Source organism: Triturus cristatus, chromosome 12 (assembly GCF_964204655.1).
Source record: "Triturus cristatus chromosome 12, aTriCri1.1, whole genome shotgun sequence".
NCBI lineage: Eukaryota > Metazoa > Chordata > Amphibia > Caudata > Salamandridae > Triturus > Triturus cristatus.
In genome coordinates this window covers 722,129,975-722,148,154 of record NC_140595.1, presented here as the reverse complement: position 1 = coordinate 722,148,154, position 18,180 = coordinate 722,129,975, and the positions used below count along the sequence as shown (strand labels likewise).

Genomic DNA, 18,180 nt, shown 5'->3' with positions numbered 1-18,180 from the left:
GCCTTTGGCTGTGTTGGTTGGAACTCGCAGAGTAGAATGCTAGAACATGGACGGCATTACAAAAGGAAACATACCATATAGCAGGTAAGTGAACAAGTATACAGAAAGAAAGATAGGACTAACCATAACACTCTACATCATAAATATAGTACTCCACAGATTCCCCTGTGTCCTTTGGACAACTCAATAGTTGTTTTACTGCTACTCTGGCTTTCTGTACCCCCACTCAGCTCCATAAAGACAGTACAGTGTGTTGAGGCAGTATGTAGGCAACTCCACCTGGAGCAGCAGCTCCATCCAGTCTTATTTCCCCAATAGCTTTCTGCAAATATGCGTGAGACGGCATCTCTGGGGCACTGGTGGCATGCCTCCTCCTGGTGAATGGGTTTGGTAATATCCTGGTGCAGCACAGTCAAGTGATAGCAGGGAAATTAAAAGCCGCGCTGTGCCCCCTGCAAACATTCAAGAAATCGGGGGGTGTGGAAGAGGAGGTCAGAATCACAAGGGCACGAGAATCCCCATTGAAGCACCTAACACTGGGCCTTGCCAGCTGATCCCTTCAGCCACCTCATGCCAGAGCAGGCGCATGTTTTGCAACATGTCTTCAGTGTCTGTGCATTCAGAATCCTATAAATGCAAAACATATGCAATTCCCAAGAACCAGGAAGCTGTTAAGAACAATCTTGGCAGCGAAGGGGGCGCTAGGTGGTGCACGAGCGGTATGTCCGCCACTTAGTGAGGCTTCCGCAGTCCGGCTCCGTGATCCGATATTTATCCTGTCTCCGAGACGGAGAAACTTCCCGTAATTGAGCAGGCACTTGATGGTGTGGTGTTTGGCGATGAAGAAGCTTGCTGGCACTGGAGATTGAGGCGCGGCGGAGTTGCCGGCAGCGCTGGCCGTGATGTCTGGAGCGGCTGAGAGGCGGGGCACAGTACTCGAGGGCCGAGGCTCCTGCAGGACGAGTGGGCTGCCCCATGGTGGAAAGCGCCGGCTGATGGATTCACACGGTGAGCACTGGCGCGGTGAACAGCTCCAACCGCCAAGAAACGGAGAAGCGCTGAGAGGGAACCGCGCTGTAAAAGGCAGAATTTCGAACACTGGTGGAGTGGAGGGGAACACGTGCGCTGATCGGGAGTGCGCGGTGACTGTATACCACGCATCTCGCGGGGCGCTGCGGCCTGCGTCTGGAAGCGGAAATAGGGCCCCATCGTATGCATCAGCTCAGTGTTCAAGCGTCCGCTACTGAATACTGGCAGAGTGGTGTGCAGATCGTCTGTGCTGCCGGTGAGGAATACATACTAACTGCCTGTGATTCTGTGGCAGGGCCCGGAACGTAGAGAAGACCCTGCTGGGTGGTGGAAGCTTGGCATTGTCCCAGGCCCCCAGTCTATGCTCCGGGGCTGGTGTGTTGGAAACACGGTGCAAAACGGGGCATGGCTGGGTGAAGGGGGCCACAATCACCGGGTCAGCCAACATTGGAGGAATCTGCAGCGCAAATAGATACAACTGGTGAACGTGAGTACTGGGTGGTGCGTTTGATGGACCTGCTGGTGGATGCTGCTCCTTGGCTGTTGGCTGGTGTGGTACGTCTCGTGGCACACAGACTGAGGGGCGACAGCATTGGGAGACACCATATTGTGGCTTAAGGGATCGTCGTGTCCACCACTGATATCCCCCCTCCCCCTGCGGACAGTTACAGTCAATGAGCGTGCTGTGCATGTGGGCCTGAGACTCGCGGCTGTGGAATAGCGCGAGACGGATCTACGCAGTAGTGTGGAAGAGGGGAGGAGGTGGTACTACCCGTTGCCTGCTTCCCTTTTGGGTTGGGCATAGTGCCCGAATTGGAGGTGATAGACGGCGTGTGAGGCAGAGCCAAGATGGGGAAGACGGATGCCCGCCAGTCTCGACTGTTATTCGAAGGCAGGAAGTCCACGAAATAGCACTCGCCGGAACAGGATGTGGCGACCGAAGCATCACAAATGGATCCCCAGCTGACATCGGGGATGGACCTAAACTCAATTCCATTGGAAATGCGGCAGGGATTTGCGACCATCGCGGATAAAATGGACACGATAAGCACTCGCATGGATGCGATAGCCCGTACGATAGAGGGGCACAAAACACGCCTCAAGGAAGCGGAGCACTGCATTTCAGATGTAGAGGACACCGCGACTCAGGTACAAAAAACGACGGCACAACTAGATAAACTCAAAGTTATAGCGGCTAAGAACGAGGACATCAAAGCACGTAGTAGGCGGAATAACATACGCGTTTTAGGTATACCAGAGAGTACGAATACGGGTAAGATGGAAGAATATATTGAGAAATTACTGATGGCAGTGGTAGGGCCTGAACTCCTATCTCCTCATTTCATAGTGGAAAGGGCTCATCGGTCGCTTGGTCCGCGGCCGCCCCCTGGCAATACACCCAGGCCCATAATTGCTCGCTTGCTGAACTACAGGGACAGGGATACGGCATTGAGGGTGGCCAGGGAGAAGCAACAGCTGACCTATGATGGAGTGTCATTTACTACGTACCCAGACTTCACGTTGCATGTGCAGGAGGAACGCCGCAAGTTCATGGCTGTGAAACAGAAGCTGAAGCAAGCCCAGATTGACTACGCCTTATTATACCCAGCTCGCTTGTGCATTACGCATCAAAGAACCCAAACTTTTTTCACGAAGCCTCAGTAGGTCGAAGAGTTTCTGAAGCGATTCCAGAGGTCAAGACGGCATACAGGGATGCAGGAGGACTCCCCCTGATCTCCCTTGCAGTCAATACATTAACTGATGCAGTTGCTTGCAGACCGCCACTACCAAGACACGTCTCATGGAGGATAACCATAGTTCCGATCGAGGGTTAATGCAGCACAAGCATGTCACCAAAGAGAAAATGCGGAAGTAGGGATGTCTGAGTGAAGACGCGCACTCCGTAGGGACTACCAAACTACTTTGCAGCCGGACACCCTCGAACTCTACCCAGGGACAGGCTGGACGCTTTGTCCCATTTGGACTGAGAAGAGGTTTTCGTGGGTCACCCAGATGCATCCCCCAATTGGGAGATCCCCCTTGTTGTTTTTTGTATGGTTTTTGCTTCTTCGAAATTGCATTTTAAGTTCTCAGTGGGAAACCACAGGTTTTGAGGTTATGATACAGGAGCAAAGGGGTGTAGGGGAGGGGGGTGGGTTCACTATGGCTGACATGTTTGGGATGTTTCAGTGGGAGGGGGAGGGCTGGGAGGGGGAACTTAACATTTGCAGTGAGGCAGTGGTGCGATTACATGGTGGTAAAACTATCTATTCATATGTAGGTTTGCTAATGTACAAGTATATTCAATGCACATGTCAGGTGGTAACGCATGGGTGCAATGGCACAGGAGGATAGAGCCGTACTGAAAGTGCTGTCGTGGAATGTCAGGGGCCTAGGGAACCCAAGGAAGCGGAGGCACGTTCTAGCCTACCTGGATCGGCAGCAAATACAAATAGCCTTGCTGCAAGATACACATATTAATACAAAAGCGGCTAACACCTTTGCCAGTAAATGGACAGGCTGTCGATTATTTTCATCATACTCCTCATATGCTCGTGGCACTGCCATTCTGTTTAATAAACAAACTCCTTTCGAAATGGCGGGGGCGGCGGTGGATCCGCAGGGCCGGTTTGTCATCACATGCGGGAGGCTAGGCAGGGAGTTGGTCACGATTGCTAATTGTTATGGACCTAACACGGACAGCCCTGAATTCTTCACTATGCTATGGGGCAAAATACTAAACGTTGGCTCCACTCATATCATTTGGGGCGGAGATTTTAATGTGGCTTTGAACCCGCTCCGTGACAGATCTAATGTGGCCACACATCATTATACTACTGCACAGGAGGCGCTGAGTGGGATCATTGCAGAAGGCGAGCTAATACAGTTGGAGGTATACGCATACGCAGGGACAGGAAGGCACACACTTCACGTCCCATTGAGGGACATGGGCGAGGATAGATTACTGTCTGCTGTCCAAGGGATTGGTGCCGTCCATATGTAGTGTATCACATTTAGCTAGGACGTTTTCAGATCACTGTCCGGTGAAGCTGGCGCTCACTCCCCCGGGGTATGATAGACCTAGGCCGAGCTGGAGATTGAAGCCCACAGCGTTGTTGGATATGGTATTTCAGGCAGAGTTGGGAGAGGAGATTAGATTTCTTTATCAGGAATAAAGGGACAGTGGATAGCGTTGAAGTGATATGGGAAGCTTACAAAGTAACGATCAGGGGCTTCTGCATGTCCAAACGTTTTGGGGTGTTGAAGGACTTACAGAATACCTTGCATAAATTAGAACGAGAATTACAAGAGCTGGAGAGGCGGATGGGGAGAGGAGAAGTGGGACAAGTGCAAACGCAGTTTCGGGAAAAATTAACTGACTATGAAGACACAGCACTCAGAGAGTCAAAATTTCGAGGAAAGTACCGGACAGCCCGTAATTACGGGGAAGGGGAGAGGCCGGGCAGGGCACTATCCGAGGTGACAAGGAACCCACGTTTTAATGCATACATCTTAGAGATACAGGGGCCTGGGGAATTGCTGCAGCGTGACACACAGGCCATTTTAGACACGTTCCTCACACATTACGGAACTTTATACACATCCCAGAGGCAAGTGACTCCAGAATCAGATGACTTTATGGGGGACATAGCGCTTGCATAGCTTAGTGATGCACAAAGAGAGTTTTTCATGCACCACTTGGAGGTTGATAAAATTAGGGAGGCCATCATGCAACTGCAGAACGGGAAGGCCCCAGATTCTGATGGCCTACCGGCAGAATTTTATAACAGCTACATTGACATCATGGAGCCAGTGTTAAAGGAGGTATATGAAGAATCCTTGGAGGTGGGTATACTCCCCTCCTCGATGAGGGAAGCGATAGTTACTTCTTTGCTGAAACCCGGCAAACCCCCTGAGTCCTGTGACTCATACCATCCGTTGTCATTGTTAAATTGCGACACCAAAATCTTAGCAAGAACGCTGGCTAACCGGTTGGCCTTACTCATGGATAAGCTAATACTCCCGGACCAATCAGGGTTTGTACCGGGTAGAAATACATCTCACAACCTCAGAACCTTATTTTCCTTAATTCAAACAGTAGACCCAGAGTTTCCACTCGCCGCAGTTTTTTTAGATGCCACTAAGGCATTTGATTCCGTGGAGTGGGACTGTTTATTTGGGGTCTTACAGAGAATGGGCTTCCCGCATATATATTTATCCTGGATCAAATTACTATATCATCACCCTACTGCCAAGATCTTAATTAATGGACAACTGTCCCAGCCGAGAGCGATCTCGAGAGGCACTCGACAGGGGTGCCCCCTATCCCCACTATTGTTTGCCACAGCTGTGGAGCCTTTAGCTTCCAGATTACGCCAAATCCACCAAGATAAGGCATTTCGCTGTTGCATGCATCAGATACTAATCTCATTGTATACTGATGATATGACGCTATACATCAGGGACCCCATGCAGAATATCAATCCTATATTACGAGAGTTCATTCGGTTTGGTAGTTTATCGGGCATTAATATTAGCTGGGGGAAGTCGCAGATTTACCCTCTTACGCCAGCAGTGCCTAGATTTCCGCTGGACTTTCCACTGGAATAGTGTGATAGTGATTTGCGATATCTTGGCATACAGATCACCAGAGATAAAGAGGAAACAGTACGGGCAAATTATGGTACGGCTATCACACGACTTACAGCCAACATTACACATTGGATCTCGTTACCGCTCTCATTAGCAGGGAGGGCTTCCCTCATAAAGATGATTATACTACCGCAATTGCTCTATTTATTTCTCAATATTCCATACCATCCTGGACAGCATTTCTTTCAGACATTGCGCTCTGAATTGAAAAGACTATTTTGGGGAGGGAAACAACCAAGACTTAAATGGTTGACTCTAATACGACCATATGTCGATATATGTTGATATTCCTGATTTTGAACTTTATTTTCTAAGCGCACATTACGCCTGCTATTGGATACATCCCCCCAGATACATGCCGCAAATAGCTGTGGAGGACTGGCTGGCAGACCCGGTACCACTAAGTGGCTTGATACATGGGTCTACGCGCTCACGCGCGACGCCACCCACTACTATCACAGGCACGGTGGACACGTGGAACAGGATAATGGCTTTGTTGGCTGCGCCTGTCCTTTACTCCCCTCAGCTACCGCTGACATATCATCCTAAGCTGTCATTGCTGCAGGAGAAGGGATTTTTGGAGTTATGCCAGCGAGCAAAAGTTTCCACGTGGGGAGACCTGTTTAATGCTGGGAAGTTTCGCACACTAGAGCCTTTTTTACAGAATACGCAATATACACCATTGTATGTAGTCCTTTATGTACGCCTAAGGCAGGGAATGCGTTCAATCATTCCGGATTTCCCGCTGGAACCCTTAAGTTTAGTCCAGCTGCACAACATGCTTGGCTCCAAAGATGGAAAACATCTAGTATCAGCCTTATACACTACCATACGATCCAACAGGGAAGGAGCTCATTGCCTGGCGTGAGTGCAATGGGGGGAGGATATCGGGTGGGAACTCACTGACGAACAGTGGAAGTATTGCTGTCTACAGACGGCACAGATTTCAGCAAGCTGTAGGCTGCGAGTGATACATTATAAATACTTGCATCGCCTTTACTATACACCACTTAAGAAATACAAATTTAAACTAGCTACAACTGACAGGTGTGAGCGATGTCACCAACCAGGAGTGGGGTTCCTACACTTGGCGTGGGAGTGCCCGAAAATACAAGAGTACTGGGAACAGGTTTGGTGGCACTAGAAAAGAGGACTTGTAGAGAAATCGAGAGAGACCCTCTGATGGCACTTTTAGGGTACACGGCGCAAGTACTTAGCGGTCATAGGAAATTTCTTGCTATATCACTGTTACTAACCAAACGGAGAGTGGCATGTAGATGGGGAAGGGGCAAGGCCCCGAAATTCAAAGAATGGTTGACAGTCCTAACGTATTGCCAAGAACAGACTGCTATCTATGCTGAGACGGTACCTACTACCTCCAGGCCCAGATATATGGAAACCGCTCCATCTCCTTGCAGCTGGATTTGTGGAGGCAGCCAGAAACGTCATTCCTTGAACGGTGACTCCAGGAGTCATAAGAGAAATCCAACAAACTGCCAACCACTGGGAGTGACTTGATTGACTGGCATAGAATATATGGGAGGGAAAGAAAAAAATAGTAGTTAGAACAAACAAGAGGTGAAATAATACTGGACTGTATCATTAATAAAATGTAGAGTCTCATTTATTAAGGCACTAGGATAGTCTACATTTTATGCCAAGACCAGATGCTCTTATTATGCTTGTATCAACAACTAAAACATCCTCTGTAGATACTGGTTTGCAATAAAAGATAAAAAAGTATTGTAATTTGACTTATCCACTAATCTGATAAAGTCCTCCAATCTTGACCCTGCCCAAAAGGTCTTGGCAGACACTGTTCCCCTTGTGGAACGGGTACCGAAATGGAAGTGTCAAAACCTGCCAGGGAGTTAACCCATTTAACCCATTATGCCAATGTAGGGGATGAGATTGGCCTATGAGATTTCCTGAAAGAAATCATGGGGTAGAAGGCCAAGGACATTCTCAGATGGCCAGCCTTTTGACAATTACCTACAGATAACTTTAGCTGGTTTGGAAAGTAAGGGTAAAAAACTGATAGCAAATTAGTTTTTGTTCTTCATATTGGCACCTCGATTCCCCAGACACGGAAGATGCCTCGCATAGATTGGTGCACTTCCTAGACCACTTTCACTTGCCTACACTTATGCAGGCCCAGGCTGCGCAGCTTGGGGCGACATTCTTAATGAGGAGATTGCACAAGATATTGATGCAATGGCAACTGCGAAGGGGCGGCGAGACGATAGACTCCAGACAGAATTTTAATAACTAAGCCCCTAATAGTGCCACTGCTGGGCAAACGTTTTTGAGAAATTACAGAGGCCACCGTCTCTTTAGCCGAATTCAACATAGCCCAGATTTCCCTTATACCCAAACCCAGACGGGATCCCCTACACTGCACCAATTACAGGTCAATATCCCATATCAACGTGGATATGAAGATCCTAGCTAAGATTGTGGCCACATGCCTAGCGTCCTGCATTCACTCCTTGATACACCCCACTCAGGTGGGGTTTGTACCGGACTGTTTTATCTGCGAATCATCTACAGATGTTATCACATATACTGTGGCGGTTCGTCAAAATAGGGATGAAAAGATCCTTTTCTCACATGATGCCGAAAAGGCATTCAAGCGTGTTGACTGGTTGGATTCATTTATGATAATGTCTGCCATGGGCCTTGGTTCGTCCTTGATTGATAAACTAAGATGGTTATATAGCGTGCCAACTGCCTCAGTGACCTGTGGAGGCTGTGCCTCCCGCTTCTTCCCTATCCGACGAGGCATGAGATAAGGGTGTCCCCTATCTCCCCTCCTATTCCTAATTGCACTAAACACACTAGCGGCAACAATACGGACCACACACACACCATCGAGGGAGTGAGTATGGCTGTGGGTGAACAGAAGGCGTTTTACTATTCAGACTACAAAATTGTCACGCTATCTGATCCACTAACATCTATACCAGTGGTCATTTTCTCTTTCTCTGTGTTCTCAGGTTCTCAAATAACTTGGTCCAAGTGCGATGCTATACCCTTCACCTGTACTACCACTAAAGCATTCTTGGGGCCCTCTTCATTCATGTGGCAAACCAGTTGCCTCAAATATCTTGCCGTGCATTTGATTATGGGCCTCCATAATATGACTAGAGACAATCTCTCCCCCATCTTTGACAAAGTCAATGCAGAATTTGCTATATGGTCCAAGCTCCAATTGTCCCTATGGGGCCAAGTGCAGATTATTAAAATGAATGAGATTCCAAAGTTATCCACATTTTTGGAATGCTACCCTTATGAATTCCTCAAGCATCATTTCGGGAAACTGATCATCACATATGGAAATTTGTCTGGAATGTAAATTGACCACCCCATAAAGCTTCAATGCTATATGCTAAAACCACCATAGTAGGCCTCCACCTCCCACATATGGAATTGTACTGGCTAGCTTCCCGACTGGCCCCACAGTATGTTTGCTGAAGACCCACAGAAAGACATCTGCATGGGTCCATCTGGAAAAACACATTTTACAATCAAAATGTGATCTAACTGTCTACTATTCCAACCATGCCCACACCAACTCTGTTGGCAACCCTATTTTATAAGCTTCTTGCTATGCATGGGACCAAGCGCACACTCTGCTCAAATTTCCCAACACCCTACACCTACATAAACCTATTTGGAAGAATAGACACATACCGATTAGTGGGAGGGAAAATGAATGGTTGGAATGAAGAGATAAGGGTATATATCACTACATGGAAGAATTTTACAGGAACCATATCTGGGCTCTATATCACACTGACAGATAATCTTTTCTCGAACCCGGCTTGCACATCATCTACAGCAATAGTGGTAAACCAGACTTGGTCTTTCCATCCCAGACGAGGAGTGGATTGCGCTTCTTGCAACCTATGACAAAATACTACAATAAGCTAGGTTGAAATCTAGCTATTTTAACATCCTCCACAGGTTTCGCGGGTTACGAGCTACACTCCACAGTGCACATATGTTCCAGGACTCTAAATGCTGGTGATGTACGGCTATAGACTGTGATACTGTACACATTCTATGGGGAAACTTCACTATCTCACTATTGGTCCTTGATATGGGATTTCCCCCAAACTGAACTAGGGACATTCAAGCCACTGAAGAACCGAATAGCACTACTTCATGACACCTCAATGCTGCCACCTATGCCTCCCAATGTCAAAAGATGGCTGTCAACAGGTTTGGCAGTGGTGAAGGTGGAAATTCACCACCACTGGAAAACTGTTACACCGCCTTCTTACTGCACATGGCTGTCGGTCATGCACACAATGGCTTCCTATGAAAAGATCATTTATAGAGTCAATGATCAGTTACAGAAATGTGAGGAACTGTGGAATACTTTTCTTCATTTGTAAATACTGGAGAACGACCCAAGGCACTTGGTTATAATGGCATGAGACACCCTTTTGCTTATTATAAATATCTGGACGCGGGTACATTGAGCACATCACCCACTGATCCGCTGTTTGATGGACATTCTACACAAGAGTACATTTGAGCCAAGCTCGGACTGTTCAGGCTATATTCCATACGGACGGCCTCGATAAAGGCAAACTAAGGGTGAAATTTTAAGGGAATGTTAACTATGTCATTTGCAATGTTTAATACATTTTACGACTTGCTTCTGTCATTGTTGTTACACTCGTCGGTGGAATTGATGGGCTATAAGCTTTGACTTCGATTATCACTTTCCCAGCCCTCGCTGCTGGGGGAATTTTCTTTTTTTATCTTTTCTTTTCTTCTTTTTTCTACCAGCGTTCCCCTTGTTGATGCATTATCTGGAGTCAGTGTATACCATTCCACAGGGGCATATGGTGCAGTACCTGTTGTATGTTTTTGAAACGCAATAAAGAAATGCAATATAAAAGAACTAAGGGGATGCTCCCTTTGTTTAATTGAAACTAAACAAAATAACATTGCCTATTTTGCAGAAAACATCCTCAGTGACAAACCTGTGATATCTGACCAATGACTAAACAAGAATAAAATATTAACATTCCACAACTGACTGTACATGGGGAAAAGAAGAATTACGAAAATGCACTCCCTTTAGTAGATGACAGATCCATGGGTGTTCGACCAGTTTACTGTTCACATGTAAATGGTTTGCAGAAATTGCTGAATGATAAGTGTTAACTGTTCAGTAACTTTTACCATGACTTATCAAAAGCAGCTATAAAGTATGGTAACAAGGTGGCAGCCGGCACGCCATCCCTGACACCAGTTTGACCAAAACATCCAGGCAGAGAGATAGGCTATAGAGGTTCCTAAGGCCAAAGATTCTGAAATGTTCTCTACAGCTTCTGCAGAAATTCCTGGAGTTGTCCAAGGCATCCTGTTAATTTGCAAACTGCCCAGGGCAATTGTTGATTCAGGGTAAGATCACACATTTGTCCCTGAGGAGAAGACTGGGAAAGGACTGAAAGAGGAATAGACAATCCTCTGTTAGTTCTAGGAGGGTTGGATCCCAAACTTGGGAATGACACAAGGGAGCTACTAGTACTAGTACTGAGTTCTGATGTCCAAGCTAGGCTAACAACCTGCTGATCAATATGAAAAGAGGGACGGCGTACATTTTTCTCTGAGACCAACCCTGAAGGAAAGTCTCTGTAGACAGTGGATCTGGTCTCCAGTTGAAAAACTATGGGAGATGCATGCTCAGATGAGACGCAAAAAGCTGGCAGGAAAGGACCCAGTTTTTAAAAGAGATGCATGAATATGGAAGGACGAAGTGTACAATCGGTTGGAGTCTTGGAGTTACCTGGAATGCCAATCTGCCACTGAATTAAGATTTCCAGTTAGATACTCTGATAACACGGATTGATTCTATTGTAAACAAAATTCCCCAAAACGTTTTGCTGTCCAGCCAATGGTTAGGGTTTCACAGGTCGTAGGCGGTTTATATATCTGACAGCTGCCTGATTGTCCATGCAGAGGAATATGGAACAGCTTACCTTGTTCTTTGCAAAACTTCAAATCTCATAGGAGTAGACAAGTATCGCTAAACAATAAATGCGTATGCAGGACTCTTCTTTTGACCATGTACCTCCAGTCAAGAGTTGACCACAATGGTTGACCCAACCGGTCAGATTTGTATTTGACTCTAATACTAGATCTGGTGCAGAAGAAAACATGGTCCTTCTGTTCCAAACATCTAGGAGGTCTAACTACCATTAGAGTTAGTCTGGGCCTAGGAAATTCATTTCCAAGCAAGCCAAAACTTTCAGGAGAAGATTGATTTTCAATCTCTGCAGAGCTTGATAATTCAGAGGGCCTGGAAAAATGTCTTGTTTTGAGGAGGCTATAAAACTTACTATTATTGCTAAAACTCTGAGGTAAATTGAGGACTTTTGAAGAACATAATAATTCTGGTCTTTTAAAGCACTGACTTTGGATTGAGGAAGCTGAAGAATGTAATCTACTGAATTTATTACAAATTCCAGAAATGCCATCTGTGCTGACAGAGTTAAAATGGGCTTTCCAAATTCAGCACAAAACTCAAGCTTTGAAGAAGGCAGGAAGCAGAACTTACTTGCTGACAAAGAAGCAAGTGGTTTCATGCCATAATCAACATGTGATCTAAGTAGATGAATACTCATGTTTCCTTAGATATGAACACTGAAACCACTAGTTTCCTCATCTTTGTAAAGCACCATAGTGTGGATGCCAAACCAAAGGAAAGGCCCATAACTTGAGAAGTTTGGTTCTTCTGTTAGAAGTGTAGAAATGTTCTGCTTTAGCTGGACTGGGGCCAAAACATTAGCATTTTGAAGATCTAGAGAGACCATCCAGATTCCTTATAACTGGGAATCCATTAGATGAGTGATAGTCTCCATCTTGAAATGATGGCAGACGAAACAACAATTGAAAACCAATTATATATGTGATGTTTATCACTGTGCATATTTTTTGTTCTTCTGAGCCAGAAATAAAAGTACTTAGAAAATCTGGGGGATATAGCAATGTTCCTTTAATTGCCTCTTTTTGGAAAAGAGACTGTACTTCTTGGGGCACAAGATCCAGCAGATCATGATATACAACTACAGGTTAAGGAGGTCGTCTTGAAAAGGAGTTGCATACAGTTCTATTAAATAACCCTGAACCATAGTCAAGCCCCAAATATCTGCTGTAATGGGGCACCATTTTGAAAAGCCAGAAATTAACTTCACCTTTGAGTTAGCTTATCTTTGCATACGTTCCCAACTGTATCGAACGTTTCAGCACCTTTTAGGTAAAAACTAGGGTTCGAATTTCTGGTAGGAGAAGTTTGAGTCTAACGATTGAACATCGAAAAGCGATTTGCAAAGTGACTCCTTCCTCTGCCAGCCCTGGCAAAAAACACACTGGCGGAAGACTCTCTTCAAAGACTGCTGGACCTTACCCAATGAAGCAAAAGTAACTACATGTTTGGTTAGTTCATTGATGAATAAATATCTGAAGAACATTCCATCTGCTTAAATGCCGGCATCTACAGCTGCGATATTCCCTAATTTTGTATCACCTTTCAAAAGAAACCCTTTCCAGAATTTGAGGGACATGGATTCACTGGCATTACCTAGTAAGCAATGCGCCAATTTAGAAAGTCCATCTAAATCAATAGAGGAATCTTCTAGTCTAGCCACTTCAGTGATGTCCAAAATATGGGTTACAGGTCCAACCAAATTAAATTGTCTATTTTTAGCAATTTGACCAGACTTTGTCATCCCTTTTCCTGGGATCCTGGTTAAACGTTTGTGAAAAATATCAACATGTTTGGATTCATTATTGGGGCGGCTGTAATACTATTAGGCATACTAGGGAGGGTATATCAGTATTGTAATCTAGACCTTGTTTGCTTGTCTGAGGACAAATGTAAACCTGCTTGAAATGTAGAGCAATATGTTCTGTGTGGAACCATTCAGAGGAATTGGGATGGTGTATTACCTTAGGGTCAAACATAGGTTTTCCATCCACAACTAACACAATATTGTGTTTTGGGTCTCCCAAATAATGGAAGGTCAAGGAGAAATCTTACATTTCTTTTCCAATGGTCCAAACCAAAAATTAGAATCATCACTATTACATCATTATTGTGGTGTCTTGGTTGAAACTATCATCATCCAGGTCATGAAGCTTATGAATGCTCATTTGAGGTGGCGAGAATGTATTGTATCACTGCTAACCTTACCCGCCTGCCAAATAGGAGGCACAAGAGGAGCTGAGCCCTTAACTATGTAGGTAGGACCCTTGCCAACCAAAAAGGGTCAATCGGAAGAGTATATTTGATTAATAGAATCATTAATATTATTTGAAAACATGCACAAATCAGAAGATGAATGCTCTTTGAAAGCGAACAATCTTAAAGGCACTAGTGAGGCCTTGCATTTCCTGCAGAATGGGCCATTCTAGCATTCTTGTTCAGAAATGTTGTGCTGAAGTCTCAATACCTTTAGAAATATGATTCACTAAGAAAGAAACAGCCTGGTGCACAGAAGAATGCATGAAGGCAATAAAAGTGTCCCTTGAAATCTTGCCCATCATCTTCCTCAAAAACAGGATGAAGGGTATTCAGAAGCCATTTTACCAGTAATTAATATAAGACGTTAAGTTTAGAAATACTCTGTAAATATTTACTAAATACATAAATGCCAAAACTGTGGGGTAAGACACTACGATTAATGCAGATGAACAGAATCTCAAATGGACAAATAGTATTGTAAACCCTTTACCACTTATGGGTTAATTGTTTTAGACAGCAGAAATAGTTAAAGCCTTTAGGAAGATACTGAGGGCTATGGGGCTAGGTAGAGTTTGTTGGCCACAACCCTGTTGGGTGATTTGCTTCAATGTCAGGAGGCAGATCAGGCAAGGTAGAAACTGGGGTCCAGCATCTGAGGAACCACGCTTTCGTATGACAAATAAGCGGACAACATGAAAGATGCTGTGAATGTGAGGTCTGACACAGCTAGAAGAATACGCTGCATCCTGCAGTACCATGCCTCGCAGATGCGAAATGGCTATGAGCGGCATCCTCCCTGAGGGAAGCAACTGCAAGTCGTGCAACTGTACTGTGAAAACAAGCAAGCAATGTGTGTGCGCAATGGCAAACTAAAGACTTAATATTATGCACAATAATTACTACGAAATAACAGCCAGAATGTATAAGCAGACAATTGAATAAGCCAAATGAATGCAAGACTGATCTTGACTCCGAGAAACCAGAATCGAGGGACCTTTTCTGTCAGTCATGAGTATTATATGTATGGCTTAGCACCATTGGCCCAGTGGTTCTAGGCCTTATGACTACTGTAGGTTTATTGACTGCCGCTATTTCAAGCACGAGAAAAAAGCATAAGAAAAGCCTCTGCTCTTGACATAAAATTAGGGCTTTCAGCTTAGTTTTGTTATGTCAGTTAATGCCTATTGGTCATGGGCAACAATTAGACGTGATGGATATAAAAAAGTCGTTTTTTGTCCTGCTACACAAAATGTTGCTGAATGGGGTTATATCAAATGATATCAACTATTCTCGGAAAAGGTCCTGTTTGAGTAAATCTTTTCAGTAGATTTAAAGATATTTGCATGGCCAAAAGGTATTGTGGGCATCAAAGGGTTAATTTTATATGGATGCATCTGGGGATCTGATTAAGCAGAAAATGAACATGGAACGGGGTATAAAGTGGCATGGTTAAGAACCCCTGAATTTGGAAAGGATGTGAGGGAATCAAGAAAATGAATAGCCTGCTTTTAAAAAAAACCTCTAACCACAGGATCCATGCGTCTACGTTATACTGCAGATTCCAAAAGAACATAAGATGCTGCGGATCCTCGTCACCTTTTTGGATCCATGAATTCAACCGAAAATCTGTTATTAAAAAACAAAAAATAAACAAAGGGGGAACTCCCACAGTGCACAGCCAAAGAATGTGTGTACATTTTGTGCTGAGGATCCGAGTGACTGGTGATCGGCCTGTTCATTTGCCAGGGCTGTACTATGAGCCTGCGGTGTAGTCAATAGCTGTCAACAGCTTGGACACGTCCACAGTCTACTGCACATGGCAAAGGCTGTGGCATCAGGCTCTGTGGGAAACGTTCTCATGCAGGGCCTGGCCACTGACCAGTCCACTGCACCCAGAGCCTGTTCTGTGTGGCCACCGACGGTACCCAGCCATTCTGGGTGGGACAGCGGCAGTGGCGGCCGCTATGGAACAGAGATGGAGGGGTAGGGGGGACACAAAAAAAAAAACACGTCTGTACAGCCTCCGCTGCTCTTCTGTCGCCGCCCCCCTCCCCCCCCCCCATCCTCTTTGACTCCTGGAAGCACATAGGCTCCCAGACTCCCATAATCCAATCTTGACGCTGCTGTCACCAGCATGACAGCAGCGTTGTGGTTGGTCTGAGCGGCCTGGTTCGGCGCTCAGACAGGAAGTGGGAGCCTGTGCATGTTCTCCACCCAGGCTTTGCAATACAGCCAGGTGGAAAAAATGCTAAGTGTGCATGACAGTTTGGTCGTCCCAAGACGGCCGGCCAAACCGTCATGCGCACTTAAGTGCAGCAACCACTCCTCCCCGTGCTGGCTGTGGCGACAGCCCAGCCCTACTCCAAAACTGTCTCAGTATGGAAACATAAAATAATAATAACATTCTGTTATTATTATTTTATTTTTCCTTTTTTTGCACTGCTCAGAGGGCAGTGGGGAGATGCTCCTTCGCCGCAGCTGGACAGCGGATGGGGTTATGGGTATTAAAGAGGGGCACATCCTCTACAGAGTGTCTACTTTGCATGCCCAGGGCACATTGCTTATTTTGCAGGGCCAAAGGCCAAGTGAAATGAGCTATGTAGAATCAAGGACAGGGTAGACTGGGAGGAGGGTCTGGCCCAAGGCCAGGCACTTTCTGTGATGTTACTTCAAATGAAGTCACTGCACAACGCCAACTAATTAGTATGCTTACTAAAGCACTCTAGAATACCACCCTTTTGGGGCGAAATCTTGACATACCTACAAAAAACTACATATGCGCTATACACAGAGAAAAAAAAACAATAAATACATATATAAAAATAAGATTTAAAGTAACATTCGGAAACATCCGTTTTTCTTTGCTGTTTTAATTGGTGATAAAAATGGATCGGTCGCTTGGTGATTCATTTCAACATAAAAAATATAAAACGATATAAGACAAGCTTCATTTTTATGTGAATGACGCCTACGCTAGAAATGAACACCACAATTTACTCAGACTAGCAAGAGCTTTGCTCCGCTTATACAAAACCTTCAACCCACCTCTCGGTCTGTGATCGCATCTCCTATTAATCATCAAACAATAAGAAAGTACATGCTAAAACCACTTGTACATTTTTTTTTTTGCATCTTTTTTTATATAGCGCGAACTCGACCCGAGGGTGTGTGCACTTTAGTGCCTTATAAGCTTTTAACTCGGCCCAGGTAATAAAAAGTGAAAATTCATTTCAATTCTAATAAAATAAAATTATAATGTGTAAAAATGAAGCCCAACTGCCGTGACATTGCCACCCGCAATGCCGTGACTCGGAGTCGAACCGAGGTTGCTGCGGCCACAACGCAGAGTACTAACCACTATACGATCACGGCGAGCTACTTGGGCTCTGACGTGGCATTCAGTTGTACCTCTGACAACCCACAAAACACTGCTGTACTGTGTCTCCTCTGCACTTATGTGTCCTGATGCCTCCAAAAACTACCAAGTATTTCAATCAGCTCCCTTAGATTGTGCTGGCCTTCAAAAGATCACATATACTGCTGCATCATGTCAAATATACTGCATTAGCGTCTTCGGACGCTGCATAGCTTATCAACGACAGTTTGAGCGCAGCAAACACGTCAGCTTGACTCTAAATGAAATAAGTAGAGACGGGGGGCGGCGAAAGAGGCATTAACAGAAAAGGTATTAACAGTTCAAAATCAAACAACGCGTCCACAAATCTTTTGAAATAAATACATTTCTTAATGACAAACATGGGACACGTTCCTACACAATTCAATTCAGCTACAACGATTTACATGTTAGAGATAAAAAATACCGCAGCACAGAAATTAAAATGAAATATATACATATCGCATGAAAAGTTTTTGAGGATGTGGCTATTCAAGAACACGGGCAGTCAGTATCTTCCGGGAAGCAGCAGCCGTTTCCCATTGGAGAAGGACGTCATACGTATGCCACGTGACCTACGGCGAGGCACGCACTGCTTTAAGAACTCTCACCAAACGGGAGTCCAGTAGTTCAGTCTGTGTCACGGAATCTGTAAATGGTTGTTCGGTTCAGAGAATAGAGGGCAGTTTAGGCCGTAGAAGAATGCTGTAAATGTGCTCACTTTGGGCATTTGGAGATTGCGGGAACAGAAAGGGGTTATCTGAGCTTAACAGCTATTTTCACTAAAGTTATGAGTAGAGTTGCCACCTTTCCAAAAATGTAATTGTTGTAATCTACCATA

The 18,180-nt window shown here is 45.1% G+C and overlaps 1 non-coding gene across 1 annotated transcript; it reads right to left on the bottom strand.

Annotated features, from left to right (window-relative positions):
- Positions 1 to 17,245: 17,245 nt before the first annotated feature.
- Positions 17,246 to 17,317, bottom strand: TRNAH-GUG (transfer RNA histidin (anticodon GUG)). Its single transcript has one exon. It is a non-coding gene; the product is annotated as a tRNA-His (tRNA).
- Positions 17,318 to 18,180: the final 863 nt, after the last annotated feature.